General features: G+C 45.7%; 1 long non-coding RNA gene across 2 annotated transcripts; it reads left to right on the forward strand.

The window, feature by feature from the left end:
* Nucleotides 1-351: 351 nt before the first annotated feature.
* Nucleotides 352-4,933, forward strand: LOC140253704 (uncharacterized). Of its 2 annotated transcripts, XR_011903957.1 has the most exons (7): nt 352-630; nt 1,153-1,234; nt 1,452-1,550; nt 1,939-2,110; nt 2,212-2,341; nt 3,779-4,124; nt 4,439-4,933. It is a non-coding gene; the product is annotated as an uncharacterized lncRNA (long non-coding RNA). The 2 variants fall into 2 exon arrangements; XR_011903956.1 differs by having other exon boundaries at nt 363-630; nt 3,779-4,933.
* The last annotated feature ends 4,646 nt before the right edge of the window (nt 4,934-9,579 follow it).

Below are 9,579 nucleotides of genomic sequence, written 5' to 3' on the forward strand. Positions count from 1 at the left end.
AGATAACTGAAATCTCACCAAAAGCATTTCTACCTTAAGTGACATGTAAGCGCAATCCCAAGCAACACCATACAGAACCATTTGTATAGCTATGCTTCAGATTTCACGTCAGCAATTTTCTCGAGTGCATCATTAACCCACTGGGGAATCAGTCACATCATTGCTCCCATGTTTTCACTGCTGCCTTCAGTCATGTTTTCTCCATCAGGCACAATTATTGTACATGTGTAACAAACTTTTGTTATTGTTGTTGTTGTTTGTTTGGTTTTGGTTTGTTTGTTTTTTGTTTTGTTTTGTTTTTGGACAAAGGGAGAGGGAAGTGGAAGCAGAAACAGCACACAGCAGGGGCCGCTGGAAACCGTTAAGGCTGGGGTCGCTCTTTGGAAGGATGATTCAGCTGTCAGGGCCCCCGGCCGGCGCTAACGAGGCCACGACTGTCAGGTGCCGCGGGGCCGCGGCCGCCCGGGCGCAGCTGCTGCTCGTCGGCAGCCCGGGGATGTTCCGCCCCCTACGCCTCTTGAGCTCCTCCACAAGCCGTCGGGAGCCACAAGAGGAGCTTCTGGGATTCATCAGTCGAGGGAGCTGGAGCGGGTTCTGCTGCTTTGTCCGGTCGTAGTGCAGTTGGGGCTGGTAAGTACCGCGGGGGGCTGCTTTTAATACGGGCCCTTGGGATTCTATGTCACGTTCTCTGCGTGTTGTGCTGTTTTGTTTCGGGTTGCAGTGAGACGTCTCCCGATGAAGATCAGCCCGGACCGGTGAGCCGATCAGGTAGTACCGGGACCGTGGAGGCGGCGAGCTCCCGGGAGCCGTTCGGTGCCGTCCGCCCGCAGCGGGAGGACGCCGGGCTCCCGCCGCGCTCCGTTCGGGGCCGACGCGGGGCTCTCGCCGGGCTCCTCCGGCTTCTCGGAGGCGGGGTAACATCGCCGTCCCGCTGCCGTCGCGTTTTCGGAGGGTGCTGCCGCTCTGTTCCCCGAGTCCCAGCGCAGCCCCGGGGCGCTCTCAGCCCCTCAGGGCTTTTTAGCGGCGCCGTCAGGTCCTCCCGATCTCTCCGGTAGGAGCGAACGGAGTGGGGCCGTATTCCTCCGTTCTCGGTGCTGTTGGGAATAGGAAGCAACGCAAAGGGTTGCTGAAGCAAGCTTTGTTCTGCTTCAGGCTGAGCGAAGGCTGCAGCGGAGCCCGTCGTCAGCCCGAACCGGCGAGACGGTGGGAGCGGTGAGCACCTGAGAGCAGCTAGGTAAGCTGGGGGCCGCGGCCGAACCACCGGGGAAGGTTTTTTCGGGTTCTTCGGCCCCTTCCGCTTCCAGCGGTGGGAGCGAGCAGGGTGGGACCACCTATTCCACTCGCCGCCCCATATTTGTAAGTTCAGGAGCGCGATGTCGTTCCCATCCCGGAGACGCGGCGGGACAGCTTGCCCGACCGGAACGCGTTTGGGATGGCTGTGTTGTTTTCAGGGTAAGGGACCGTGGAGAGAACCAGAACTCCCCGTGCCGTGCCTCCGGATGAAGGAAGACCTAGGAGAGCCGGCGGGTGAGGCTCAAGAGGCAGTAAAGGTGGGTAACATCACCGGGGGTTTTGGTTACAGAAGTTAATGGAAACTTAACAGAAGTTGTCAAGTTTGCCAAAGGCAAAGTAGAGATGAGGGAATGCGTGGGCCTGCTGCGATGGGGACCAGCTGGTGAAACGGGATGTAAGCAGGCGGAGGTGCCCAACGCCCTCCGGTGGCTGCTGTGACTGCTCCTTGGGGGCGTGAGACGAGAGAGGCTTTGAGGAAGGAGGAGTTTGTCTCAAGCGTGGTGGAGCTGGTCAAAGGTGATTTAGGCAAAAAGGAGGCCTGCATATTCCCAGACCCTAATTGGACATGCCTGTGTGTGCTGAAGGAACTGGCAGAAGTGAGTACTGAAGAGCTCCCTATCCTGTTCTTTCTGTTCTTTTCTACAGGAAGGGTGTCTGAGGACCAAAGGACAGCCCGAGTCCCTGCAGTGTTCAGAAAGGGTGAGAAGGTCAGCCTGTGCACCCTGGTGGCCCTTCAGAAGCGATCTGAGGAGCTCTTCCAGCAGTTTCAAGGACAGAGCAGGCATCTGGTGTGACTGCAGAGCCTCTGTGGAGGGAGGTGAGTTGTGTTGTGTTCTTGGCCGGTGCATGCTGTCCCTTGGTGTCAGAGGCCCATTCCTTTTTGTTTGAGGGTGATGGTATGTGGGTTTTCTTGTTCAGGCTGAGGGTGTGCAGGAGGAATGGAGTTGGGAGAGGTGATGCCTGCAGGAGTGGAGCATGTTTCATCTGGTGTGGTGCAGCACTGTGGAGTGAAGTCCCCTCCCTGGGTCAGGAGCTGCAGAGTCTCCAGGTAGGTTTGTTTCATGTGGTGTTTTGTTGTGCTGGTGTTAGTGTGGTTTTGTTTGAGGGGGCGATAGAAGGTGTATATTGTGTGGGTGTATGTTTGAGTTGGTGTGTGGTGTTGTGGTTTGGATATGAGTATAGCTATTTTGAACTACTTGTTTGTATAGAGCAGCAAATGCTTCTTGACTCCATATAATAAAATCTGGTTGAAAAGGTATAATCCTTAATACAATTGTACTGTTGAAAGGAACAGTTCTTCGAATTTATTTATTTTAAAGACAGTGCAGTGTTCTGTATTATAGAACTCCCATTCTCAATCTACAAGCACTTCTTGACTTATTTCTCCTCCTTATCCCTGTAACCCTGGTAACTTTCTCCTGGACATCTACCCACCTATAATTTGCAGGACAACATATACGAACTTGTTTTTTTTAGTCTGGTTTAAGGGCCCAAGCTGAAGTCCTGTGACTGTTAGAATACAGTGTTTCTAGAGTCTGTAGGTTGTGGTTTAATGGGGGGAAACAAAGCAACTGACCATGTGTCTGGAACAAAAACAACACAAAAGGCTCCAAAATAATAATATTAATATTAATAAAAAAAGCAAATAGTAATTGTTTGGAGTTTATTGCAGTATGTAAATACTGGAAGGAGATGAACAGCAGCTATTGTTTATGTAAGTGTTTCCATCTCCTTGTGCCTTTCCTTTTCATAGCTTTTTTTTAAGATGCGTTGCTTCTGTCTGGCAATCTACACATGAACTGTGAAACTTTGAGGGTTGCCCCAAAAGTAACAGCAAGGTAATGGCTGTATTAGTGAGGACCTTACATACCCACATGGATAGACTGTAACAAAGGATCATGGCAGAGAGGTAAACAGAACCTACCCCCAGAACTGTGGCATTTGGTCAGTGTGGCAGCCCCCAGACACATTTCCCCCTCCCCCCCCCCCCGCCCTGCTTATCTTTCCCCCTCTGATCAGGCAGGAGCTGTGCTTGTGCTGCTGTGGTGTGAGTATGTGGTATCTTCACTGCTAGAAGCTATGAACTGTCTCTAGACAGACTCTTTATTCTGCATTGATTCCAATGTGAAAGCTCACTGCAGAATATGAGAAGCCTGATTACGTTACCTTCATTACTTGTTGAGTCTTGCAAGCCAGACACTTTACAGAAAAGGGACAAGGAAGAGATCTAAAAGAACTATATCATTTTTCTAAGTTGATCTTTGGTATGCTTATGAGAATATATGCTATCTCTAGCTGCAGACTTAATAATTCCCTGAAGATTCACCTGAAGATATACTTGTATTGCACAGCAGATAATTGAGGTTTTGAAATGCCTGTTCTTCTTGCCAGTGATTTAAGAGGTCTTAGGAGGAGCACAAGCTGTGATATTTTGTATTGACTGAAAACCTCTTAAAAGGGGAGTAACCCAACAACTCTATTTCAGGTCATAATTTGGCTTGAGCAGCGGTACTGGGTGAACTTCTTGAGGTTCAACCAAGTCAAGTGCAGTTTTGCACCATGGTCATGCCTACTTTTGCTATCATTACATGCCTGGGGAGAAAAGGATTGTGCACAGCCCTGAGGAAAAGGATTTGGGGTTCTGCTGTACAGCAAGTTGAATGTGAGCCAGCGATGTGCTCTTATAGCCCAGAAAGCCAACTGCATCCAGGATTGCATCAAAAGAAGCACGGCCAGCAGGGTGAGGGAGGTGGTCCTGCCCCTCTGCTATGCACTTGTGAGGTCTCACTTGGAGTTCTGCATCCAGATGTGGAATCCTCTGTACAGGAGAGGTACGAACCTGTTGAAGCACATCCAGAGAAGGGCCACAGAAACAATCCAAGGAATGGAACATTTCTACAACAAGGACAGGCTGACAGAGTTGGGGCAGAGTTGGGTTTCTGAGATGATGATTCTACTGCCTTGCTCATCTTACTACTCAGTTCCTGACAAATGCTCTGGCTAGCCTGGGGTAAAACGGTATCTAAAACTGAGTGAAGATCCTGTACAATACCTCAGTGTGTTTCTATTATTGCTCTTCTCGTGTGTTCTCTCAGATTAATACCTTGTTGTCATTTTACTGTTATTGCTATTTCATGTCATGTAGCACACTGGGAATTGAGGAGTTAATGTTGGCTCAAGACATCAGAAGAGAATTTCTGTAGTATGGCAGCAGAGACTGAACCTTGGACCAATGTCTATTACGTGTTGTTGCTGCGTGACAGATGGCAGCGGAGGAACATGGAGAAACTGGCATTTCATGACCAGGAAGTGTGTATGAAGATAAGGTGTGTCACTGAATTTCTCTGTGGGGGAGAGAAATGGCACCCACTGACCTTCTTTGGTGCTTGCTGAACACATGTGGGTGGTGTGTAGTGAACTTCAGTGGTGACAATGACCTGTGGGTCACTTGTGCTGGTGCAGGTTAGGACATGCACAGCATGCAGCCTCACGTTCGTAGCTGGCAAAAATGCATAGCTAATGGTGGTGACTATGTTGACAAATGAAGTTTTGTAGCTGAGAATTTGCTCTACCAAACAAAATTACTGTGCTTATTTTATCTGTTGTTGTTTCCATGAAAATAAACAGGAGGCATCACATGTGGTCCATGAGAATTTGTCTTCATTCAATTCAGCCAAGACAGGTTGGACGCAGGTGCGATACACCGTTTGTACCACAGCCTGTTCCCTCAGGTCCTGGGTTCCTTTCTCCAGGGCAATCCATCTGCCTGGGTTACATCCCAGGTGAAAGATAATTGCCTAAAAGGAACCTTCTCCTCACAGCTCAGTTATTTGTGCTTCTGATGCATAGAAGGGGCGTGCAACGGGCATAGCCCATTGGTGGGAGCAGCATATACTCTGTAATCATCACTGTGTCTCCTCCCATAGCCGTATTTTGTACCATTGCTACAACAAGGAAGAAAGTAGCAAAGGACAGAATGAAAGGACATAAGCACTAATAAAACAATAGCAAGTGCAATCACAGTGTTGAGCCATACAGCTTTGTGGTTTTTTTTTCTTCTCATTAATAAAGTGGTGGGAATGGCAGAGGAGACGAGTGGTGCACAGATGTAGATGCACAAAAAGGGGAGAAGCACAAAAATAGAGATCCCTGTTTAAGACCATATTTTATTTTATTTTTTTAAAGCACTTTAGGAGAGAAAAGGTGGATGCTCAGAGAAAAAATTAAAATTGAATGTCAAATTCTGCATTCCACTTCAGGACAAGCTGACTTCTGACTTCTTCCTTTGCAGTTTTTCAGCGGTTAATGCTGTTCTTTCTGCTGATGCTTTATCCCTTCTCTTTCTTTCAGTGCAGTCTTACTGCACATTCTGCACTTACATGGCCCTAATCAATGTGGCTGGTGATTTTGTTTTTCTGAAGTGCTGTGGTTTAATTTCGCAGGTGGTTTAGTCCTATTGCAGTTTTTGGCTTCCTCCCCTGCTTCCCACGGGGTAACAGTCGAGACTGGGATGAGAGGGGGAACAGGTAGAAATAGTGAATTAAAGATAAAAAGAATTTACTAACGTACAAAAAAGAAAGGGAAAACTCGATAATGGCTATGGTACGTACACTCATTTATTTATGAGTAGCAACTGTTAACCACACAATTGCCCAGCCACCACTGACCGATGCTCAGCCAGTCCCCAAGCATCGGTAGCGTTCAGGCTGGACATTAGGAAATACTATTTCTGTGAAGGAGCGGTCAGGCAGTGGTATGGGCTGCCCAGGGAGGTGCTGGAGTCACAGACCCTGGAGGTGTTCAAGGAATGTTTTGACGTTGTGTTGAGGGAGGCTGTTTATTGAGAACTATTGGTGATGTGTGGATGGCTGGACTGGGTGATCCAGCCGTGGTGATTCTATGATTCCAATGTATAATCTGATTTTTCCAGATGCAGTGTATGGTAGGGGATGTGATATAGGAACTCAGTGCTGTGTTCTTTTGCCCAGGTGATTCTAAGATTGTTTCAGGACTGAGTCCTGTTGTCTGACTCAGTTCTTTCTGGGTTGCCATGTCACTAGAAGGCTTGATTTTCAGGGCCCAGGACAGTAATTTGGGCAGTAGCAAATGAGCATGGGGTCTGTTTCCAGCCACCTGGTGGTTGCTTCCACCACTGGAAGCACGTGGTGCTTGGTTGGCCAGCAGCTGTAATCCTTTTGCACATCTCAGAGATTACTAAATGTTAGGAGTCAGAGAGCTTCTTTGTCTTTCTTCCCCTCCCATTTTAGTAATGGCTTTGCTCAACCTTAATCCTGACTTACGGGCTTCTCTCCTTGTTAAATGTTTTGGCTTTTATAGATATCTTTTTCATCTTGCTTATAGGGGTCAACAGTTAAGGGCACTGATTAGTTCTTTGGTTGAACTGCTGGACTTATTATCGGAATTGGAGTGACCACAGGGCTAGTTGTGAGGCTCATGGCAGCTGCAGGAGCTTTTAGAAGGGTTACAGTACCCACAGGTCCATCACAAGCACTGAAGCAATTGCAGGGCCTGTTGCAGGGATTGGAGCAGCTGCAGGATGTGTTGCATGGGCTGGAGCAGCAGCAGAGCCTCTCTGATCTCCCCCATTCTGTTCTCAAACGAACATTAAAAAATGTTTTGTCTGTGTAATGGAGTACTTCAGTGAAGGTGTTTTGACAGCTGTCTCTATGGCAGGGCAGGTGGTGGGAGAGTAGTCTCCGTGTATTCTTTCCCTCCAGTAGATTCTTTCATTCTTGTGTTTGGTTGATGCAGAAGGGGAATTCACAGCACAAAGTGCTCACTAGAAACCTTGTTTTTTGAGAGGGAAAAAATGCTTCATTATTTTTGGAGGCTTTTTAAAACTATAGAAAATATTTCCGGTATTAGTTATCTGAAAGGACATTTGGGCAAAAGAATGAGATGTGTTTTATCCCTTAACGATTGTTTGTACTCTTTAAATAGAGATGAGGTACTCAAATGTGTGGAAAGTTGGGTTTCTTTTTAGTTTCTCCTTTAGGCGTCCTCTCAGCACCAACCACCTTCTCTTATGCTTTAAAATCGGAAACAGAAAACTGAGAAGATTTTATTTAAATCTCTGAGGATACAGCAGTAGTCCTGAGAAGAAAGAGAAGAAGTGGGTGAGCCTGAGCTACCCTCTGCAGTGAGTATCAAGGCAGAAAATTAATGTTTTGGCTGGCCAAGAGAAGATATGATGCTGCTTTTATGCTTTTATGTTTATTATTTATTATCATCCAGTATTTGATTTTTACACCATTTTCCTTTTTAAAGCTTTAGGTCATTCAGCGTCACTGAGTTCAGTGGAAGAAACGAATCCCATGGATGTATCTTCTTAGCTTTAAAACAAGAAAGGGATTTGAATGTTTTGCTATTCTCAAATCCACCGTGAAATCTTCAGTGTGTCTCCAGCTGTAGGTACGTAAATACTACCACTATTATATCAGGAGGCGGTTGATGTTGTTGTCACAGCTGTGGTCGAGTGATCTGAACTTTTAAAATAAAATAGAAGGTAAGTCAGAAGTGTACCAAGATGCGAACGTTGACTGATGCAGCTCTACCATGGGAAGCTTGACCCAGTGCAGTGGTTGAAGAAAGGTTTTCACGAAGCTTTGAGGGGATCCCATTACTGTGTACCAGAATTTGCCCATTTTTACATGCTGCAATGATCTCTTAAAAGAGAGCCATCTTTCCATACAAAGAATTGGAGAACGTGTGAATTGCTGATGGCAGCAAACTGTGTGTAAAAGATGAAAGATCAGGTCAGGACTCTTGACGCTGTAAGATGTACAGGCTGTAGCTTCATTCCACCCACTTAATTCACAGCTTTTGTATTGTTGTGTAGTTTTAGCAAGGTCATCCGAGCTTTTGAGAGGATAAGAATAAAATATGGAGAGGACAGTTTTTGAGAACCAAGCTGGTACTTTGTCTACTTGTAGGATTTCTCACAACCAAGCCACCAGGACATTCCAAGGAAACCGATACGTTTAGGTGTTCTTTCTACCAAAGGACTGCTAAGCAGCCTATACTGCTGTCCACAGTTTGCTGTGACATAATTGCTGGAGCGGAGAATTTACAAGCTTCCCTTTGCTTGTCCCGGCTGAAGTGTTTAACTCTGCTTTCTGTTAAATGGATGAGGCTAAAGTTAGGAGGACTCGCCTGTATTTTTAAGGAGGCTGTACTGATGTTATTTTTACCTGAGTATTTCATGAAGCATATTTTTGATGCTGAAGTGGCTGTGAGGTCAGTGGTAATGAAAGGGTGTTAGCATGCAATGTAATGTATGTATGTATTTCTCTGGTGTATTGAAGTTGGAGGTATTCTTTTAAAGTTCTTCAAACAGCTCTGTGGTGAGGATGATGTAAAAAGGCACATTGACAGAGTGTATTCTGGTGAAATGTTCACAGAAGCAGAAAGGGTTCCTGCAAAGCTGTGGTTTGAGGCCAAAATGCAGAACCGTCCAGATATCGCTTGTTATGTAGCTGGAGTTGTTCATAGGTGTCTTGTATTTTAAAATGCAGTGGGGAAGCACCGGGATCTATTCTGTCTGTTTCTTGATTAAGCGATGAGACTTTACTGGAGGTCAGCTGATGTGTAAGGGAATTCCGGCCTTGGTAGACTAACAGGTGATGCTGCTTCAACTTTAGGTCCCTAACTTTTTTCTTTTAGTGAAACAAATGCAAAGTTAATTGTCACAAGGGAAGTTTAATGTGAAACTGAGTGAGAATGGGGATAATCAAAGGGAAGATTTAGCAAATTAAGTCCATGTATTTGATGACCCACAATAATGTTGTATTCCTTCTTTCTTTTTTTGATGCTGTTGTTGGAGTAAAACTCTGAAAGTAGTGTTTTCACTGAAGAAGTAACTTCCTGCTGGAGGCTGACAAAATGGTAGAACAATATTCAGCCTATTTCATAAGATAAAAAACTTCATTTTGAAACATGATATGTAGTCCAGTTCACCTGTCTTCCACTTGGCCTTAGAGTGATATGCATGTACACAGTACATCTCAATTTGCCTATAAGAATAAAGATGACAGAATTAAAATGTCTCAAGTGAAGCACTCTAACATATCTATGAAGAACTGGGGAAGCCTCCAGTGATTTCCAACATCATGGGACACATTTTCTTTCTGGTAGCTTAGGGGCCTTTCCATTAATGTCATATTTTATGCATTGTTACACATAAACACACATATGTAGATATCAAGTATATATATATTATTGTATATATATATATATATATTGCTTGTATGGTTAGAAACTGAGAAC

The sequence above is a fragment of the Excalfactoria chinensis genome, chromosome 6, assembly GCF_039878825.1.
Source record: "Excalfactoria chinensis isolate bCotChi1 chromosome 6, bCotChi1.hap2, whole genome shotgun sequence".
Classification (NCBI taxonomy): Eukaryota; Metazoa; Chordata; class Aves; order Galliformes; family Phasianidae; genus Excalfactoria; species Excalfactoria chinensis.